At 37.5% G+C, this 22,742-nt stretch overlaps 1 pseudogene; it reads left to right on the forward strand.

The window, feature by feature from the left end:
• Positions 1-1,792: 1,792 nt before the first annotated feature.
• On the forward strand, positions 1,793-1,942 carry LOC114216821 (U4 spliceosomal RNA; annotated as a pseudogene).
• The last annotated feature ends 20,800 nt before the right edge of the window (positions 1,943-22,742 follow it).

Consider the following 22,742-nt stretch of genomic DNA (forward strand, 5'->3'; position numbering starts at 1 on the left):
GATATACTGAAATATATGTGTGATGAGAAATGACCAGTGAGGGTCTAGAAAGGAAGCATTAGCTCCAGAACCAGAGGGCCCAGTTTTCCTAGCTAGAGTACTGTCCTTATACTTTTGGGAAGGGAAATAATTGGTATGTTTAACTAGAGGAACTTTTCAGAGCTGTTGGTGGGTAGTATAAAGGGAAGGCTGGAACAAGAAGAGACTGAAATGAGGACAACCGCCTGCGGAAGCTACTGCATTAACCGGGTGTATTGTTAGTAAGGACCTGCGCTACAGATGCTAATTTGAAGCTTGCATAGACATTATTTTAAAAAATCAATAGCAACACCAACAATTCTTTAGAACTTAGGCTAATGAAAGTTTTTTTAAGAGAGGAGTATTTTATCATTGACATTGCATGGGAAAAGGAAATCAGACTTTTAGTCAGTTTTACTGATATTTGAAATTCTCTCCAGATAATGCATGCCCTTATTGACTGTACCTTGGAGTGGACTACTCCCATCACCTCACCTTAGAGTGCCTGTGGTAGGGAACCAGACCAATTCAAGGAGCTTTGACAAATATATACATCCATGAAACTACCAGCACAGTCAAAATAGGAAACATGGTCCAAATGGTTCTCTGTGTCCCTTCCCAATCTCCAGCCCTGGATTTAGCAACCAACCACTGGTCTACATTTTATCACTATAGATTTGATTTGTCTTCTCTAGATTCATATAAAGGAATTAGACAATATGTACTCTTTTGTGATTAGCTACTTTTGCTCAGTATACTGTTCTTGAGATTCATCCATGTGGATCATCCATTTTATTGCCAAGCAGTATTCCACTGTACCAATGTACCACTATTTAATCTGTTCACCTGTTGATGAACATTTGGGTTGTTTCCAGTTTGAGGCTATTATGAATAAAGCTAATTTGAACAAATTTTTGTGTAGACATCATTTTGCTTTTTGGGAGTAGGTGGTGGTAAAAACCTAAGGCTGCTAAAATTACTGTGTCATATGGTAACTATATGTTTAGCCTTATAAGAAACTTACCAACTGGGGGCGCCTGGGTGGCTCAGTTGTTAAGCGTCTGCCTTAGGTTCAGGTCATGATCCCAGGGTCCTGGGATCAAGCCCCACATCGAGCCCCACATCGGGCTCCCTGCTCAGCAGGAAACCTGCTTCTCCCTCTCCCACTCCCCCTGCTTGTGTTCCCTCTCTCGCCGTCTCTCTCTGTGAGATAAATACATAAAATCTTTAAAAAAAAAGAAACTTACCAACTGTTTTCCAAACTGGTGCCATTTTATATTGTCACCAGCAAGGTATGAGAATCCTAGTTGCTTCATTCACATCCTTGCTGATACTTGGTGTTGTTAGCCATTCTGGTGGATGTAATAGTATCTCATTATTGCTCCTTTCCTTTCTCTGTAAAGTTTTCATCAAATTAGGGACTGGTACTAGATCATACCAATTCTTTTCTTAACACTCTCAGATCCCAAATGTAGCCTAAGGAAGAATTAAAACTGAGACCATTTATAAAGATAGCATATTTCTTCAATAGTAACAGGTAGACTTGGGGTTTTAATGATGAAGGAAAAACAAAATTCTATACACTACTTTTTGGTCAACCCGACATCTTACCTTATACTTATGCAAAGAAAAGACTATTCTTAAGTCCTGTAATACTTCCTTTTCCTACCAAATGTATAAATACCTTATACAAAGCACTTGCTTTTCTCTATAGGGCTTCTTCTCCATATTCTAGATAAGTTTTTTTTTTTTTTTTCATTTCAACTAAGATTACAGCTTTGCCCAGTGGCAGTATCGTAGCCAATGAGGTTTATCCGAGGCGTGATTATTGCTAATTGAACTACGATTAATATACAAAAGAAATTTCAGAGCAAAGTGAAGGGACACACCACATAATTCTTTTAGATTAGGAAGAAGTTTCTAAGAAAGGCCCAAACCCAACTGCTCCAGAGTGAGGCAGAAAGCAGAGTAGTTATACAGCTGTAAACTGGCTAGGGACATTTTATTTATCTGGTAACTAAGTTAACACTTTTAAACTGTTTGTGGAATGGATTATTGTTCTTAAAGAATCACATCCTTAGTTGAAGATGATGATTTAGTTCCTAGTGGAAAAAGTACCCATGCGCACACAAACACATACTCCAACACACTCTCAGCTGACATCACGTAAGTCTAGATATGGGTTTGCACAATTCTGCATTTAAACATCTGGTGAGAGGTGCATAAATTATTGGAATAGGCAAAAAAGCAGCATAAGCTAATTGAGATATTACTTAATACGTAGTATACAGAACCAGAAATACTCACTTTTTACAGCATAAATCTGGTAACTCTTTTATTCTATTTGTATATATACCTTTTATCCTACCTCTAAGTGGACATATATATTCTTAGAAATTTAAATCTGATGGTGGGGTGAAGGTAACTACAAACATTATCTAGTCCAACAAACTCATTTTCCAAATTGAAATTGAGGCTCACACTAGTTATGTGACTTGTCCCAAGTCCCTTCTGTAGTTACAGGCAGAACTGGATCTAGAACCAAATTTCCATTGCTCAATCTACAATACCATCCTGTGTCACATGATGGCTAAAAGAATTGGAATACAAAGATTTAAAAAATAAGCATACATATTTATAAAACATTTAAATAAATGTGATTTCCTAATGGCTTAGCAAAATGTAAGTAAAAATTTTTAAAAAGAGCTAAAGTTACTTCCAGATGGCATCAATTTATTCCTCCCCAAGTCTCCACGATAAAAAATGAGGAAGTCAGGGTGAAGAGTTCCCTCTTCTCAAAAATTACCTGGAAAGGAATTCTACACCATTTCCAACCTTCTAACACTGTTATTTCAATAAAGAAATTAATTATTCTTTGCAATCAAACATTACAAAGAAAGTACAGTATTGTTCTTTGCGTCCTGGGTGAACTCGTGGGTCTTGCCCTCCTGCATTCAAGAATATGTGGGGGTACAAAGAGATTAATGTCCTACAAAGCGTGAGACTGACAAACAAAGCAGATATCAGGATTATCTTTGGGAGGGATTCCTGTGAATCTATATTTCCTAGACTGCTCCCCACTTTCTAGTTTGGGATCAAACGAATAATCCGGAATTAAATGATTTTCTCAGGTCTCCTACCTGACATTCCACACAGCCCAGGTCCCTTCACAATTTGGTTCAGATTTCCTGGAAATTCAACCGAAATTCAATCTTGGCTTGTGAATCTTGGCAAAGGATTCTGCTGGCCGCCCCAAGCTCCCCCCAGCCAGCCGCATGCACTCTTTTCCCTCTCTGGAGGACCCAGGGGGCACAGTTTTACTGTGTGTTTGTGTGGGTTAGCCTTCTCAAGTCCAGGGTGACGTCTCCTCCTGAGTTCCAGGTCTACCATTCCCGGATGTTCTTACCCGACACTAGAGGGAAAATAAAAATCCTGGGGCCATACGAATAGCAAAAACTTCTATAGCATCCTCCAATGTGGCCAGTTTAATCTTGGGCTTCTTCCTCCCCTGCCATTGCCACCTGGACAGCACTTTTCATGGTTCCACCATCCTTTGACATGACTGTCCTAAACACCCCTTTAGCTACTCTTCCCTTTATCATATACCCCATGACACCATGGGGTGAGAGAGTCTATAAAGTAAATTGCTCCTATTTTATCAGTTGGAGATTCCTGCAATAAGTTAAAATAGTTTTCCATCTCCATGCACAAGTAATTACAATCAGGGAAATTTTGAACTTTAAACGAACTCTCACTTCAAAATATAATCTGCTGTCTTCTCAAATTAATAGGTGCATTTAAAGCAACTTTATTGTAAATTTGTGATTGCATTAAATCCCAAAGTGATCTTGTAAATGTAAGGATTCTAAAATCCATGGTAAAAAAAATAAAATAAAATAAAATCCATGGTAGGGGCACCTGAATGGCTCAGTCGGTTAATCGTCTCTCAGGGTCCTGGGATCCAGTCCTGTGTTGGGCTCCCCACTCAACAGGGAGTCTGCTTCTTCCTCTCCCTCTGCCCCTTCCCCTTCGTGTACACTCACTCTCTCTCTCTCATATAAATAAATAAAAACTTTAAATAAAATAAAATAAAATCCATGGTAAATTAAGCAAGTAAAAACACAAAAAATTTGGGGTGGAGGAGGGGAAAAAACTGCTATAACTTAGAAGCATAAAAAAGCTGTAATAACTAAAGCATTTTGTCCTGACATAGAACTCAGTAGGTAGACCATGAAATTAAAAAAAAAAAAAATCCAAGAAGACATAAGAGTTTAATAAGTGCTAAGCAAAATTCAAATCAGAATACTTGTTTGCACTTTCAATCCATAAGAGACTCTTAATTAAAGAGAACAAACTGAGGGTTGATGGGAGGGGAGGTGGGCGGGGTATGGGCTAAATGGGTGATGGGTATTAAGGAGGACACTTGCTGGGATGAGCACTGAGTGTTATGTGTAAGTGATAAATCACTAAATTCTACTCCTGAAAACAATATTACACTATATGTTAACTAACTAGAAGTTAAATAAAAAATTTGAAACAAACAAACAAAAAGAATATAACTCAACACCCAGAAAACAAATAATCCCATTAAAAAATGGGCATAAGATATGCACAGACATTTCCCCAAAGAAGACCTACAGATGGCCAACAGACACATGAAAAGATGCTCAGTATCACTGATCATCAGGAAAATACAAATCAAAACTACAATGAGCTATCACCTCACACCTGTCAGATTGGCTAAAATCAATAACACAAGAAACAACAAGTGTTGGAGAGCATGTGGAGAAAAAGGAACCCTCCTATACTCTTGGTGGGAATGCAAACTAGTGCAGTCACTTTAAAAAAACACTATGGAGGGGCACCTGGGTGGCTCAGATGGTTGGGCGTCTGCCTTTCGCTCAGGTCATGATCCCAGCTCCTGGGACTGAGCCCCATGTTGGGCTCCCAGCTCAGCTGGGAGTCTTTTTCTCCCTCTCCCTCTGCCTCTCCCACTGCTTGTGCTCTCTCTGTCTCTCTCAAATGAATAAATAAAATCTTTAAAAAAATAAAAAAATAAAATGTCTCTGTACCATAACATAATATTTAAAAAAAAGAAAACAGTATGGAACTTCCTCAAAAAGTTAGGACTAGAACAACCCTATGATCCAGCAATTGCACTGGTAGGTATTTACCCAAAGAATACACAAATACTAATTCAAAGGGATACATGCACCCCTATGTTTATAGCAGCATTATCAACAATAGCCATATTATGGAAGGAGCCCAAATGTCCATCAACCGATGAATGAATGAAGATGTGTTATAGCTACACAATGGAATATTACTCAGCCATAAAAAAAGAATGAAATCTTGCCATTTGCAACAATGTGAATAGAGCTAGAGAGTATTATTCTTAGTGAAATAAGTCAGTCAGAGAAAGAAATTTAAGAAACAAAACAAATGATCATAGGGAAATAAAAGAGAGAAGAGGGAAAACCAAGAAACAGATTCTTAACCATATTCTTAAACTCTATTCTTAATTATAGAGAACTGATGATCACAGAGGGGAGGTTGGTGGGGTGATGGATTAAATAGAAGATGGGAACTAAGGAGTGCACTTGTTGTGATGAGCACCGGGTGTTGTATGGAAGTGTTGAATCACTAAATTGTATACCTGAAACTAATATTACACTGCATATTAACTAACTGCAATTTAAATAAAAACTTAAAGAAAAAAGGAAAAAGAGGAAATTTTTCTCTTAACTCAGAGTAGAGTTGGTCTTTATAAGTATAAAGGCATATTCAAAATATAAAAGGATGAGCTGGCTATATATGACTTCAGTAGGGTGGGAATAAATAAAATTATGGATGTCAAAATCACCATAAACAAAATACAATGGGAAAAAAAAACTGGAGAAATATCTAGAGCTCACATAATAGCAATGTATATGCTAGCTAGCTAGCCAGCCAAGTAGTTAGATAGCTAATATATATGAACGGTTTTTATAAATCAAACAGGAAAAGATGAAAACACCAGCTTAAAATGGGCAAAGGATACCTATAGGAAATTCATAGGAAACAACATTAAAATGTCCCATAATCATATGAAATATGTACAATCTAGGAGTCAGTCTAAAATCTGGTATTTCAAAGACATAAAATTAAGATACAAATTTTCACCTACTAAAGTTACAAATATTAAAGATAAGTCTACTGTTGATGGGGTAGAAATAGGCTTTCTCGTCCATTATTACTCTGATTTTAAACTGGTAATTTCTGAAAGCCAATTCAGAAGAACCTTACAAACATCATACTCTTTGACCTAGATATTCAACTGCTAGTCATTAGGCCTAAGACAGTAAGAAAAAAATATGCAAATGTGTAGGTATAGAGATGCTCATCATAACAGCATAATTTAGAAGAGAAGTTGACTTTTCAAAATAAAGATGCCTAGGCAAATCAGTGCAAGAATGAAGTAGGTAAAGACTCCTGCTCCAAACTTCTATTTTAATCCATACTCCTACTTCTATGTAAAGTTATTAAAAATGTCAATGTTACTAGGATGGCCCTGATTAAGGCCAGATCATACAAAAGGACAATATACAGGATTAGGTTTGGAATCAATGGGAAAAACCCTACATTAAGATCATGTCAGCTCCAGATTGTGAGATTTCAACATTGGCTCCACAGAAACTGACTGCCTGGAATATTGGTAGACATTCACAACCAGGGAGGCATTTGGACCTTCCGGGTACACAAAGAACTGTGTACTTCCAGTCTATTGCAACAAGGATGCCTTTCTTCCTATTCTGCCTGAGACAGTCCCGGTTTACTCCTGTTGTCTGGGTGTAAATGGTTAACAGGCACTTTTAATTAATTAACTTTATATCATTTTAATATCTATTTATTAAAAATAAATTTCTGTTTTTAAATGCGTTTGAAGAATTAAAACGGCTTTCGTCCTTTTTAATCCTGTTACACAGCCTCCATTGAATATCATTGCCCTTCACATTCCAGAAAAGCAGCCCATTTTGGTGACTGATTAGCCCTGAGATTAACTAGATAGTGTGTTAATGAGTGTTTTATCAGTCAGGGCTTTTAACTGCAAGCAACAGAGGCAAGTTCTGGCTAAATTAAGAAAAAGAAAGAAATTAAGAAGGTATCAGCTAACAGAATCTTTAGAAGACCTTGAAACTAAGTAGCCATGGTTCCCAAATATAGAACCTTGTTCAGTAAGGAAATACCTTCAGCTGATTGGCCCTGCAGCCTTAAAGAGAAAGTTCTTATTCTTAACTTCTTGAGTTATGAGTGCCTGAATAAAATTCTAATATAGGTATTCATGACGATAGGTGCTTGTGTTCTCCTGTAAAGAGGGTTGGAAAAGCAAAAATCTAGCATTTTCAGCAACTATAGTAAAAGTCCGTTCCACCCCGACACATAGGATGGGGAATTAAACAAATATTCTCTTGACATTTTACTAAGGGTTCAGATGCTGAACCAGAATGAATGAAGAGCCAAAATAAATGACAACTGTCTATTTTAGGCAACTAAATTCAGTGCAGAAATTCAAGGGATCATTATAGTGTTCACACACGTGGCTTTGATCCCATCCTGCCCATTCCCAAGCACTGAGACCACAGCCACTATTTGAAAAGCCAGATGCATTCATCCACTTCACACCAATTTGTAAATTCTTCCTTTACAAATGACTGCACAGAAAATGACTAATAGGAACGCAAATACCCTCTCCTGCCACAAAAAATCTGCAGTAGCATCTCCATCGCCATATCTAGATAGAATATCAGCAACTTTTTTTATTTTATTTAAATTCAATATATAGTGTATTATTAGTTCCAGAGGTAGAGTTCAGTGATTCATCAGTTGCACTCAGTGCTCATCACATCACCCAGTTACCCCATCCCTCCACCCACCTCCCCTCTAGCAACCCTCAGTTTGTTCCCTATAGTTAAGAGTCTCTTATGGTTTGTTTCCCTCTCTGATTTCATCTTATTTTATTTTTCCCTCCCTTCCCCTGTGATCCTGTTTTGTATTTTAAATTCCACATATGAGTGAAATCATATGGTATTTATCTTTCTCTGACTGACTGGTTTCACTTAGCATAATACACTCTAGTTCCATCCACGTCATTGCAAATGGTAAGATTTCATTTTTTGATGGCTGAGTAATATTCCACTGTATATATACATACCACATCTTCTTTATCCTTTCACCTGTTGATGGACATCTGGGCTCTTTCCATAGTTTGGCTACTGTGGAAATTGTTGCTATAAACATTGGGGTCCAGGTGCCCATTGGGATCACTATGTTTGTATCTTTTGGGTAAATACCTAGTAGTGCAGGGGTGCCTGGGTGTCTCAGTCGGTTAAGCGTCTGCTTTCGGCTTCGGTCATGGTCCCAGGGTCCTGGGATTGAGCCCCACGTTGGGCTCGCTGCTTCGCCGGGAGCCCTGCCTCTCCCTCTCCCTCTGCCGTTCCCCCTGCTTGTGCTCTCTGTCAAATAAATAAAATCTTAAAAAAAAAAGAAAAGAAAAGAAAGAAAGAAATACCTATTAGTGCAATTGCTGGGTCATAGGGTAGCTCTATTTTCAACTTTTTGAGGAAACTCCATACTGTTTCCTGAGTGGCTGCACCAGCTTGCATTCCCACCAGCAGTGTAAGAGGGTTCCCCTTTTTCCGCATTGTCGCCAACATTTGTTGTTTCCTGACTTGTTAATTTCAGCCAATCTGACTGGTGTGAGGTGGTATTTCACTGTGGTTTTGATTTGTATTTCCCTGATGCCGAGTGATGTTGAGCATTTTTTCATGTGTCAGTTGGCCATTTGTATATCTTCTTTGCAGAAATGTCTATTCATGTCTTCTGCCCATTTTTTGATAGATTATTTGTTTTTTGGGTGAGTTTAATAAGTTGGGTGAGTTGAGTTTAATAAGTTCTTTATAGATCTTGGATACTAGCTCTTTATCTGATAAGACATTTGCAAATATCTTCTCCATTCTGTAGGTTGTCTTTTGGTCTTGTTGATGGTTTCCTTTGCTGTGCAAAAGATTTTTATCTTGATCAAGTCCCAGCATTTCATTTTTGCTTTTGTTTCCCTTGCCTTTGGAGATGTGTAGAGCAAGAAGTTGCTGCGGCCAAGGTCAAAGAGGTTGCTGCCTGTATTCTCCTCCAGGATTTTGATAGATTCCTGTCTCACATTTAGGTCTCTCATCCATTTTGAATCTATTTTTGTGTATGGTGTAAGAAAACAGTCCAGTTTCATTCTTCTACATATGGCTGTCCAATTTTCCCAGCCCCATTTGTTGAAGACACTGTCTTTTTTCCACTGGATACTCTTTCCTGCTTTGTTGAAGATTAGTTGACCATAGAGATTTTTAAGATTTTATCTGTTTATTTGAGGGAGAGAGAGAAAGAGAGAGCACAAGCAGGGGAGAGGGAGAAGCAGGCTCCCCACAGAGCAGAGAGCCCGACACAGGTCTTGATCCCAGGACCCTGGGCACTCTCCATTGACCCCCTACTCCCAGACCTACCAAACTACTAAATTTATTGAGACTATACTTTAAGTCTCAATAAATTTGCCCATTTTGGACATTTCATGTAAATGGAATCATAAAACATGTGCTCTTTGTAACTGTCTTCTTTCACTTAGCATAATGTTTTCAAGGGCTGTCCATGTTGTAGCACTCACTGTTCCTTTTTATGGTCAAATATTTCACTATATGAGTATACCATATTTTATTTATTCATTCATCAGTTGAGTCATTTCCACTTTTTTCACTATTATGAATAACACTGCTATAAATATTTAGGTACTAGTTTTTTTTATAAATGCATGTTTTCATTTCTCAAGCATATACTTAAGAATGGAATAGATATGTCTTATGGTAACTCTGTTTAAGCTTTTGAGGAACTGCCAGACTGTTTCCCAAAGTGGCTACACCATTTTACATTCCCACCAGCAGTGTATGAGGGCTCCAATTTCTCTGTATCCTCACCAACACTTGTTATTATCTGTCTTTTTGATCATAGTCATCCTAGTGGGTATTAAGTTGTAACTCATTGTGGTTTTGATTTGCATTTCTTTGATAACTAATGATATTGAGCATCTTTTCATGTGCTTATTCACAATTTGTATATCTTTCTTGGAGAAACGTCTATTAAGATCCTTTGATTATTTTTAATTGAGTTATTACTGAGTTGTATGAGCTCTTTTTATACCCTATGAACAAGTCCCTTGGCAAATATATGATTTGAAAATATTTTCTCTCACTCTGTGGATTGTCTTTTCATCTTTTTTATGGGATTCTTTGAAGCACAAATGTTTTCAATTTTGATGAAGTTTGGTGTGTCTGTTTTTTCTTTTGTCACTTGTGCTATTTCTTCTTTAGTCAGTTCCAGGAGGTTGCAGTTTTCTAAAAATTTAATTTTTTTGACATTCAGTTGTTCACAGTATTCCCTTAATATCCTTTTTATTTGGGTAAGATCAGTAGTGATGTCCCCTATTCCATTACTAAGTTTTATGACCTGATTATTCTTTTAGATTTCATTTATTTTCTCTATTGTTTTTCTATTTTTTATTTCATTAATTTCCACCCTAACCTTAATTATTTCCTTCCTTCTGCTTGCTTTAGATTTAGTTTTTCTTCTTTATCTAGTGTCTTAAGGTGGAAGGTTAGGTAATTCATTTGAGATCATTTTCTTTTTTAATGTAGGTATTTCTAGATATAAATTTTCCAGTAAGCACTGCTTTAGATGCATTCCATACATTTTCATAAGTTGTATCTTCATTTCCACTCATCTAAGAGTATTTTCTAATTTTCCTTGTAATTTTGTGTGGGCCCATTGGTAATTTAAGAGCATATTGATTAATTTCCATACATTTTTGAATTCCCAAATTTCTTTTTGTTATTCATTTCTAAACTCATTCCATTATGGTCAGAGAGCATACTTTGTATGATTCGAATACTTTTAAATTTATTGAGGCTTGTTTTTTAGCTTCAGATGTGGTCTATCCTGAAGAATGTTCAATATGTACTTGCAAGGAATATGTATATATTCTACCATTGTTGGATAGGGTGTTACAGTTGGTTTATAGCGTTGATCTTCTGCTTGTTTGTTCTATTCATCATTGCAAGAGGGGTATTGAAGTATACAAATATTACCATTCAACCGTTTATTTCTTTCTTTAATTCTGTCAGTTTTTGCTTCATATATTTTGAGGCTCTATTGTTAGGTGCACATATGTTTTTAACCATTATATCTTCTTAATGGATTGACACTTTTATCATTATAAAATGTCCCTCTAACTCTAGGGACAATTTTGTTTTTAAGTCTATTTTGTCTGATACTGGTAGAGCCACTCCACCTTTCTTACAGTTGTTGCTTGCATGATATATATTTTTACACCCTTTACGTTCAAACTGTTTGTGGATTTGAAGACCATCTGATACCATTTCCTTATCCAGTATAGATTTACTCACATTTACCTCCTTCGTGCTGCTATTATCAAATATATTACATTTCCTTATGTTACAGGTCCAATAATACAATTACATACATACTGTTTAAAACAATTGTTTTTAAGATTTTATTTATTTATTTGTCAGAGTGAGAGAGAGAGAACAAGCAGAGGAGCAGGCAGAGGGAGAAGCAGGCTCCCTGCTGAGCAAGGAGCCCAATGCAGGATTAGATCCCAGGACCCTGGGATCATGACCTGAGCAAAAGGCAGATGCTTTACTGACTGAGCCACACAGGTGTCCCTACAATTGTTTTTTAATAAATTAAGAGAAGAAAGGAAAAGAATATGTATTTATTTTTGTGGTCAGTCAACTGTAAATTCTCAGTTTTTGTCTATCTGGCAATGTCCATTATTTCACCTTCATTTGTAAGGGATAAATCTTCTTAGATTCTTGGTTGACAGTTTTTTCTTTCAGCACTTTGAATGTTACCCAGTTGCTTTTTGGCCTCCAGTGTGCCTGATGAGAAGTTAGAGGTTTATCTTATCAGGATTTCCTTGTATATCTCAAGTCATTTATCTATTAATATTTTCAAAATTTTCTCTATCTTTAGCTTTCAACATTTTTACAATGATGTGTGTGACTCTCTTTCAATTCATCCTATGCAGTATGTTGAACTTTCTGGATGTATAAATTAATGTTTTTCATCAAATTTGGGACAATTACAGCCATTCTATTTTCAAGTATTTTTCTGTCCCTTTTTTTCTCCTCTCATTCTAATACTCCCATAATGCCTATGTTGGTGCATTCATTTCCCTGAGAATCTGTTCATTTTATATTCCTTTTTCCCTTTATTCTTTAGATTACATAATCTCTATAGAGTTATCTTCAGGTTTACTGATTCTTTCCTCTACCAGTTTAAATCTACTATTGAGCCCCTCTAGGGAATTTGTCATTTAATTTATTGTACTTTATAACTCCAGAATTTCTAGTTGGTTCTTTTCTATTATTTGTATATTTATATTCCCTATTTGATGAGACATTGTCATTCCATTCTTTTTAAAGAATTATTTCTTTATAATAGCTACTTTGAAGTCTTTGTTAAGACTGACACCTGGGCCCTCTCAAAGGCAGTTTCTAATTGGTGCTTTCTTTTCTGTATGTGTTACACTTTCCTGATTTTTTGCATGTCTCATTAATTTTTGTTGAAACCTGGATATTTTAGATAAAATATTGTAGCAACTCTGGATACTGATGCCCTGTTCCCCGCAGGCATTGTTTTCATTGTTGTTTGCATATTTGTTTGTTTGATGACTTCCCTGAACTATTTTAGTGAAGTCTATTTCCCCAACAGTGTGCATCTCTGATGTCATGCCTCAATGGTACAGCCTTGGGCATGCTCAGTCACCCTGGTTTGATTGTGGTTTATCAGAGCTCTCTTTTATTGTCTCTTTGCCCGATATTTGTATTAAGCTATCTGTTGTGTTGGTATCACACTTAGCTGTTAGCTTCTACCAACTGCCAGGTGACTGCACTGTGTTTTAAATAACACCACGGGGCATCAATTTCTCCATAGCTTGATTCCATTGTATTTGTGTTCCTTTGCAGTGGCAATCTTTGAAGCCAGGCTTTGAGGTTTGTTATGAAGGGTCTTTTTAGCTATCTCTTTCTCTGGTTCTATCCACCAAACTTCTATCTGGTTTATAGTTTAGCTTGCTACACTCAAGAAGCTACAAGATTCCTCTCAATTGGTTATCACCACAACCTCCACTGTTTTTTGAAAACACACTTAGGCATAAACTTCCACACACTCGGTTTCATATAATAAAGTCAGTTCCTTTGGAGAGAGCTCAAAGCTCTCTGTTCTTATGGCCTGCTCTCTCTCTGGCTAAACATCTACACCACTGTTCCAGAGCTTAGGGTAGAGACAGTGACCCACTTCTCCCAAATGACACCCCTGCCTCATGAACAGGGTGCTAGGCTAGAGCAGCAGCCTCTGGTCTTTTCAGCATGCCTCTCCCTGTGAATATGACCCACCCTATAAGACTGGACAAGGACAATCAGGATATCAGTATTCTTGGCCTGCCATGCCTGGGATAGAGTTTCTACTCCATGAGCAAGAGATAGGTAGAGAAGGAGAGCCTTGGACCTCTCAGCCACTCTTTCTGAGGACAGAGTCTATGCAACATGGATTTAGCAAGAGAGGTACAGTCCAAGGCTGTATCTTTGAGGCATAGCATCAGAAGCCTCTGCTGCACGCTGTGGGGGATTCTGGTGGCCTGCACTTCCCAGGAAGATAGCATAGCCCTCAGCTAGGAGGGGAAGAGAGCCCTGTGTTCTTAGCTGCATACACCTGGAAGTGGGGAGGTAGGGACTGAGTTGTGACTCAAATGCCACAAATTCTTTCTACTCTTATTGATATCATAGATATTCTTGAATAAATGTTTCTTTATTCATCAAATTTAAGTGTACTTCATTCAAGTATATTTCTAATTGTATACCTTTAAGATAATTTCCAAAGATTTTCATTTTTTAAGTGATTTTCACCAGCTACAGTTGTTTCATTGGACAGAAGGTTTACAGAGCTCATCCCTTCACCATTCCAGAAGTCATCTCTCATTCATCTTAAGTAGTTGTTTGAGCTTCAAAAAGTTTTGATTAGTATGCCATACAGTTTATATTATAAAACCCTTCTAAAGTTAATTTCTGCTGCCTCCCTTGTTTTCTCCTTGGCACTCATGCTGTTCACTCCATCAAAGTATCAGGTTGGAAGAATCAGAAAAGTCAATGATGTCGATTTTTTCTCAATACCCCAGGAACTACTGGATCACTGGCCTACAGCAGTTCATGAGTAACTTTTAGGGTGCACATGCCTATCTTGTTTCATGTAAGACCAAAAATTCAGCTGCAGTTTCCTTCCAAAGTCTTTGTCTTAAGTTTAATTTCAAGTATACTTGCAATGGTATTCTTCACTTTAAGCTCCTCCTTTATGAAACAATGGTGATACAACATATATTCCACACAGACAGCTAGAATTGTTACACCAGTAAATGATTTAATTGTGTTACATGAATCCTAACACATCCAGTCACTTCCATTGTGAAACAATCTTCAAGCCTTGGCCAGTTACTTGATATTGCCATTGTGCTTACTGAATATTTGAGAGAAAAAAAAAAAACAATTTTACCAAAGGTAAACATGTATGCAGCAGTGCTTCTACAGTTCCCTACATTTTGCTTCTATTAGGAACAAAGCAGTGCACATGTTTACAGTATCAGTTTTTCGCAGTATTAATAGAGTTATACAAGGTCCTAGCCAACTCACCCATTTGCAAATTTCATGGGTATACACCATCCCATCTCCTTAGTCATGAATGAAACTGTTAATATATGCCAGCCAAAGACTGACCCCAATAAAATTATACTTGATCTTCTCCTTTGCCTTTTAGTTTATGAAAAAAAGCCATTTAAAATTGCTAGGAGTAACATTTTAACCAGTTGTGCACTCTTTTGGCAGTGCACAAACAAATTGGGGGATTCTGGGAGTTAGCTGGTCCAAGGAAAATGTCTTTTAAACACTTTAATCTAGTCATGCCCCCGTGTTTAGAAATTACATTGAGAATTTTGGTTTCTCTTTATGGCACTCCACTTCCACTCCCAGGTCCAGATGATCATTAATGAGGATGAGATGGCAATCAATTTGAATGATTTAGATGCATGGACGGCATATAGGTTTAATTTTGAGCCCATCTCAACAAATAATTATTAATTTCCTAGAATACTATGTTGAGAAAGAATACTATGTTGAGGCTCTATCTGGAGTCAGTGGGGAGAATGTTGCATGGTTAGCAAGGTTCACCTGGAACTTAGGAGAGAATAAAGGCAGTACTCATGTTATCAATGCACTATCAACAAGGGCCTAGATTCAATGACTCTGATGTTGTTTCCAGGTACATGGTGCTATGTTCAGTAAAACTGCTATTATCCACGCAATATTTCTTCATAGAGTGACAATCCTCATGAAGCTAAATTCCTTCATAAAATACGGAAAGTATATGAACATGGTATAAACTATCCTGTTCTTAGTTTCTCTTACTGAATTCATGTTTAAACCATTTTGCTTTCTTAATGCTGCTTGCCTGTGAATACTAACATCAGAAAACCCTTCTTTTAAGTTCTATAGCAAATGTTCTGAACATTAAGAAAGCCTACTAGAAAAAGACAGTAAGAAGCACTTTCCACTAAATGGATTAATAAACTGAGGGATGTTGTCTAAGTAAGGCAATAGAGATGATTATTGATTCATGGTTGTCTGTACAACATGAAGATTTTTAGGCCAAAAAAATATTAATGAGTAATGATGAACAGAATAAGTGCTTCCTGAGACATAATGTGTCTGTACATGTCAGTTCTATGCTTTTGTGGTTTTCCATTCAGAAATAACTGGGAACTGGACAGTGATCCATTCCATATTATCATAAAGTGGTCAACTTGAAAATTTTTTACTTATTTGAAAGGAATTTAGTATCAATCTCTAAACTCTCAAGACACACAAACACGCAGGCCTCAGAACAATATTTTTAGTCTATTTCTGTCAAGCTCATATAAACTACTTTTTTACTTTCAGTATAGTTTAGTTCTTTGATGATAAAAGGGTTTTGAGGCTAAAATATCAGTTTCTCTAGTTATCCTGATTTAAAAGCGGCTGAAAACACAGAAACAGTTCAATTTTTTTCCCTTAAGTGTTAGGACAGGTCAATGTTTTTAGCCTCAGAAACCTTCAAATTAGCATGATCTAAACCAGTGCTCCTCAAAATGTGGTCCACAGACTAGAGCTGGCCCATGGACTGTTTGTTATTAATCTGTAAAAAGCACAAAATTGAGAATAAGTGCTTATAAACATTTATAACAATTTGACAAAGTGACTTTATTTGAATCTAATTACAAATTTGGGATTGATTTTTGGATATCTTTGTGGTCTCATTTCATTTTTAAACTGATTCATCTTTATCATACTTTACAATCCATGATAGACTGAAAATAAACAAAATCAGTGCTTCACCACAGATAATTTGAAATAGCTGAGCACTTGAGTTTATGCCTTCCCCTACCTCTCTACCTATTCTCCTGTGAAAAATAATCATGAGTAATAAATAGAAATTCTCCCATTTATATTCCTCATAAAATATAATTCTATGTTCTGTATTAGTTTTGTATTCCTGTGTAACAAATTACTACAAGTTTAGCAGCTTAAAACAATGCCCATTTATTAGTTCATAGTCCTTTAGGTCAAAAGTCTGGCACAGCATGGCTGGTTTCTCTGCTTAATATATCATCTGGCAAAAATCAAGGTGTCGGCTGGACTTAGTTCTTACCTGGAGGTCTAAGAAAAAGTCTACTCCTAAGATCATTCTTGTTGTTAGCATAATTTAGTTCCTAAATTTAGTTCCATAATTTAGTTCAATGATAGGACTGAGGTCCTCTTTCCAGACTGTCAGCCAGAACCCTCCCTCAACTCCTAGACAGTGCCCATAACTTTTTTGCCACTTGGCTTCCTTTATCTTTAAGCTAGCAACAGTGCATCAAATCCTCCTGCTTCAAATCTCTGACTTCCTCTTCTGTGACCCCTGCCATGGGTTAGGTCAGGCCCACATGGATAATCTCCCTAAATTAAGGTCAACTGTGCCATGTAACATAACCTAACCATGGAGTAAAATCCATCACATTCACATTCTCAGGATGTCACAGCCATGTACTCCATGGGGGGGGGGGGGGGGATGGGTAGGGAAGAAGGAATTTTTGAGGCTATCTTAGAATTCTGTCTACCACATGCTCTGTTAAATTTCATATCTGAACTTGGCAATTGTTTCCTTTGAATTCTGGCCAATAAAGACTCTTGACTATTCAATAACATTCTTTACATAAATCTATGCCTTGTTTGGAGCAGGTCTTTCTCTGTGTAAAATAGGTTAAAATTGTTTAATTTCAATGACCTAAATGATATTGACTAAATACTCCTTGTTTAAAAAAAAGGAATTGCACCTGTGTACTATATATTATAATGTTTAATTTCAATGGCTCAAATTTCACTGGGTGTGAATAAAATAAAATTACTTCTTTAAAAATTCATTTTTATAAAGTTCAAATATTATTTTTAAAAAACATTTCCCATTAAGAGTTATTTCAAAGGAATGCCTGTGGTTTCTGCTAACTTATTATAGACCCATCCTTTTATAACATAAACCAAGGACTGTGTGATAAAGCATACCAGTTAGAAATATAAACAGATATAGATAAGTTAAGTAATGCTCTTCTCTCCTATGAATACAATTTATGTCACTTAAAAGCTGGAATCAAAGGAAACCTATTTTTAGAGATATTTAGAGCTGGGAGATGTAGCAAGCAATAGCAACACTAGCTAATTAAGCCAAATACCATTCATGGTCTCTGTTAGCATTTTAGGGTTCAAGATGAAACAAGATGGAAAAAGTGTACGATCCCTTGATAAGTATAACTTGCAACAATTTGGCAAACTGGTAGGAATTAAAAGCCAAAAATAGCAGTTTTGCTGTGTAATTTTTTTTCACAATGACTTTATAGCTCCACATCCCAACTTGCATTACTCATTTTGTGAAATAAAGAGAAAACTATATTTTAAAAAAAAAAACTTATTTTAAATAAATTACTCCACCAAATTGACCAGTTTAAAGAAAATATTCCATAGGCTGATGGCTTTTGAGGTTCTGTATGGGGAAAAAGAGAACCAAATATCATTTGACACTGAGAATAACACAGCCAAATATAAAGTAATAATTGTAGTCAGTGCAATGTAACCTCTGTTTAGTATTGTGGCTGTTTTTATTAAGATGAAAATATCTAAGGTAGTACCTTGTTTCTGAATTCTAGTTTAACATTTTCACTGTTTTTCCATGTTGATGCTTCTATGTCAAATTCATCTTAAGCAATGCAATCAAGAGACTTCAGGAACTACAATTCCAAGACATAAAATAAAGAGCTGACTCTACTACATTGTAAGTCTTAAAGATTGTGCTTCACCATGGGAAAAGACAGGCGTGTGAAGATAGAGTCAATTTTTCACTGGATAAATTCAGATTCCTGATCCTTGCCTGGTATCTGGATCATTAGTCTTGCTCCAAGAATCAAATGATCAGGTCAGTTCTATGCTTATTGATTCCTTATTCTGACTATGTTTTGTATTCCCATGCATCTGCAGGTGGGTGCCCCCAGAAATTTGAATAGACTTTTGGCCACTGGGTGTACCAAGTACTGGCCAATACACAAGAGTCATGAATGCACATGTTCTAATAATCTGTTCACCTTTAAAAAGGGTGCTGCACCCAATTTCAACATGTATGAGTAGGGATTTCCTCACCACTACCAAGCAATGTTCTGACACTAGCTGAATGTCCTACAATTCAACTCAAATCTGATACTACCTGGAGATAGCATCAGATCCCCACAGGTTAATGGCTCAGTCCCATGAGACTGTGTTCTGCTTCATTTGCCAATTGCAAGCCCAGAATGTTAGTTGCTTATGACCCAATGGCTACAGATTGGAATTGGAATGAACCCCCTCCTTGGGTTGGATTAATTCGCTAGAGTGGCTCACAGAACTTAGGAAACACTTTTACTCACTAGATTACAGATTTATTACAAAGGATATTAAAGGACACAAATCAACAGCCAGATGAAGAGACAGATACATAGAGGGAGGTCCCAAACAAAGGAGCTTCTGTCCTTGTGGAGTTGGGAGACCAACACTGTGGCACATGGAAGTTCTGGTTCCCCAACCTGGAAGCTCTCTGAAGCCCCTCCTTTTGGGTTTTTATGGAGATTTCATTATATATGCATGATTGATTAAATTATAGACTACTGATGACTGATTCAACCTCCAGCCCCTCTCCCCTTCCAGGAAATCAGGGTGGGAATGAAAGTTCCAACACTTTATTCATAGTTGGTTCCCCTGGCAACCAACCCCCATCCTTAAGTGCTTTCCGAAAGTTACCCTATTAACATAAACGCAGTTGTTGTAGAAAGGGCTTGCTTTGAATAACAGGACACTTATTTTACCTTTATGACTCTGAAGTGATTTCAGGAACTGAGGACAAGAGACTAAATATTATGATAAAAGATGGTCTCATTGTTCTTATTGCTCAGGAAACTCTAAGGGTTTTGGGAGCTGTGAAGCAGAAACTCTGGACAAAGACCAAATATACGTGAGAAATAGATTTTGGTCATCTCAATGACCAAATACATTTCTTAAATCACAGTACTGCAACCCTATTGGCAAAGGAGGTATTCCCCAGCCTAAATAGCATGAGATGGCTGAACACACAACCCTTGACATTGGACAGATGAGGTCAATGGCGGTTTATTAGTCACATATAGTCACAGCCTGAGGGAGGAGGACACTGCATGCTAGGCAGGGTCACATAGAAACTGCACTTGGCTATGGTAGGCATATTTTGTAGTATCAAGAGGGTGAGGGGTGCCTGGGTGGCACATTGAATTAAGCATTGACTCTTGGTTTCAGCTCAAGTCCTAATCTCAGGGTGGTGAGATTGAGCCCCATGTCAGGCTCCATGCTCAACGTGGCATCTGTTTAAGACTCTCTATCCCTCCCCTCCATGTGTGTGCTCTCATTCTCTATCAAATAAATAAATAAATAAATCTGTAAAAAAAAAAAAAAAAAAGAGGGTGAGCCACCTCCTGTTTCCCATGGCCTGTTTGAATAATTTTGCAGACTGGCAGGAAAGTAAACCTGTCAGGTTGCACTCTAGGTGGAGTGTAAATGATCTGGCTGATGAAGGAACTAGCCAGATGGAGCCTTTTCTACTGGGTGGGGGACATACCTGGTGAGAGCAGGAGAACTCACAGCCCTTTGGAAACCAGTCTGTTTCAAAGATGTCAAGATAGTACTTGAAATGTTAAGTCTTACAGTCCAGCTCAAGTGAGGCAAGAGTCTGAACAAATCAAGACCCCAACCAGCCCTATCAGGACAAGGAGGAAACCCCAGACACCAGCCACTGCAAATTTTCTCTGCAAATGATAACAACAGTAACAATTCCAGATGCTTCTCTTAAAGTTCTAGGAGCAAGTTCCTTAACATCTCCCTGCCCAGCTGCCTTATCGTCCCCTCTGACAACTACTGATCATGATTTTTGCCATGACATTTATTCACATATTTGTCTTCCTCAGTTTTCCTGCTTGAATGATCCCATTCAAGACCAGGCTACTCCTGGAGGAGTACAGGCTACTACAGGAGGTGACCTGGTACATGTTCAAACTGCTCCCTGCTCACTTCCCTCTTGGCACAGAAACTGTCGTTTCTATGATGGGCTGTTTTTTTTTTCCAGAAAAGTACTATTGAAGTTTTATTTACATGAAGTGATTCATTTCCACCTTTTTGTCCCCCCCTCCCCCGCCACCGGTAACTTAGAAAATGCCAAAAAACTCAAAGTACATCATGCTGATGCTGAATCATCTTTAGATGTTCTTGGAGTATGACCCTGAGTTCATGACTGTGCCTATCACAGGAGGAACTGCCCCCTCCACCTCAGCAGATCCTAAGAAAAGCTGTCTTCCTTACACCTGTCCACCACCACCTTAGAAAGGGGGAGAGTGTGAGAGAGACAGAGGGAGGGACAAAAGAAAGGGAAAGTGATGAGAGAGGGGTGGAGAAGAAGAGGGAGGGAGGGGGAGAGAGAACGAGAGAGAAATTTGCAAGATTCAAGTAGATTCCAGGAAACAGTGCCATTAATAACATGTGTCACTCTTGATGACATTAGGAGCCAAATTCTAGACTTCACAGCCAGCCACCAGGGGAAGTTTTTGCCGGTACAGTCACTACATAAACTCCCATTTGGTCTTTTTGGTACCCCCTGCCCTGCAGGCATCCTGTAAATTTTCTTGACTTTATTTCACAAAATTTCTGAACCTGCACGTCCTCCCTGTACGTAAGTGCCAGCGAGACTGAGGTCACAGCAACACCCACTGCTGGAGTTTGGGGGAAGGTGATGGGAAGCAGCTGTTCTGTTCTTGGTTCCTGCAAATCACCTGCTGCCTTACAGAGGATAAAACTCACTCCAGAAGTATGCAGCCTCCTTGCCTTTGTGCTATCCTCATTCATTCATTTATTCAAAAACTCTTTAATGAGCACCAACTACAGACAAGGTATTCCTACCACCACTGCTTTTATCCTGCCTAGATCTGCTAAGAAAAGAATGATGGATACACAACTGTGCTAAAACCATCCCACCCTCCTTTTAGCCAATTCAAGTACTAGATAAAATGGTATATACATTTAAAAATATCAGAAGGCCTCTAGTAGAAATAATTTTTGGAGTGGAAGTTTTCTTTGGGGCACTATCTGCTTAGGTCAACACTGGGTCAAATGGATTCTGTGTTGGAAATTTAACTTGAAAATACAAAAAAAATCAACATGTCATCTCACTTTTATCAGATAATAGTACCTAACTTTGTGAATGTTGTCTTTACACATCTGTTAAGTATTGTTTTGGTTTTCTAAGAATGCTTTCTCCAAGACTGCCATTGGTTTCCAAGGTAAATGGATAACATTTAAATTACCAGTAAATGCATTATTTTTTTAAATCTTATATAGGCAAATTATTCGATTCTAAAAGAAGCTGAGGGGGGAATTTTTCCTAAAATGCTCAAAAAGAAAAGAAAAAAAGGTACTAATCTCAGTCTCATACTAAGAAAACAGTGCCCCCACTGGCTTGAAAGAAAACTGAGGGCTATTTTCATCTTTGGAATACTATGTTTATAAATGTTCAGCTGTGTATTTGGTATAATTGCTTAACCTGTCAAATATCCTCATTTTCACATACTAACCTCAGACACAAAAATTACAATTAGCAAACCCTGAATCTTGAGAAAAGGTGGTAAGAGAGCCTGGGGAATGAGTCTAAGAGCAGGAGACTTATTTTTATTAATTTCTGTAAACTAAGTAAAAAAAGTTTTCTTGAAAACCAACTAGAAAGTTTATTGTTGATGTGATCATGTGTTAAATACACTAAATATTCCAGATGGCCCTAACATCAATGAGAAGAGGCGATGGGGTCTTAGCATCTCAGTTTTCAATGGGGTGAGGTCATGAAGTTACAAGAATTTAATTTAAATAAAAACACACATACGCACACATACAAAGCATGAATCTTTTCAAACTTACAAAAGAGTTATATGCTTTTTTTTTTAATAAACAGAGAACATGGGCTCTTATGTTAAGTAA

Source organism: Eumetopias jubatus, unplaced genomic scaffold (assembly GCF_037043125.1).
Source record: "Eumetopias jubatus isolate StellerSeaLion01/CBP00866 unplaced genomic scaffold, mEumJub1_p1.0 scaffold_4, whole genome shotgun sequence".
NCBI lineage: Eukaryota > Metazoa > Chordata > Mammalia > Carnivora > Otariidae > Eumetopias > Eumetopias jubatus.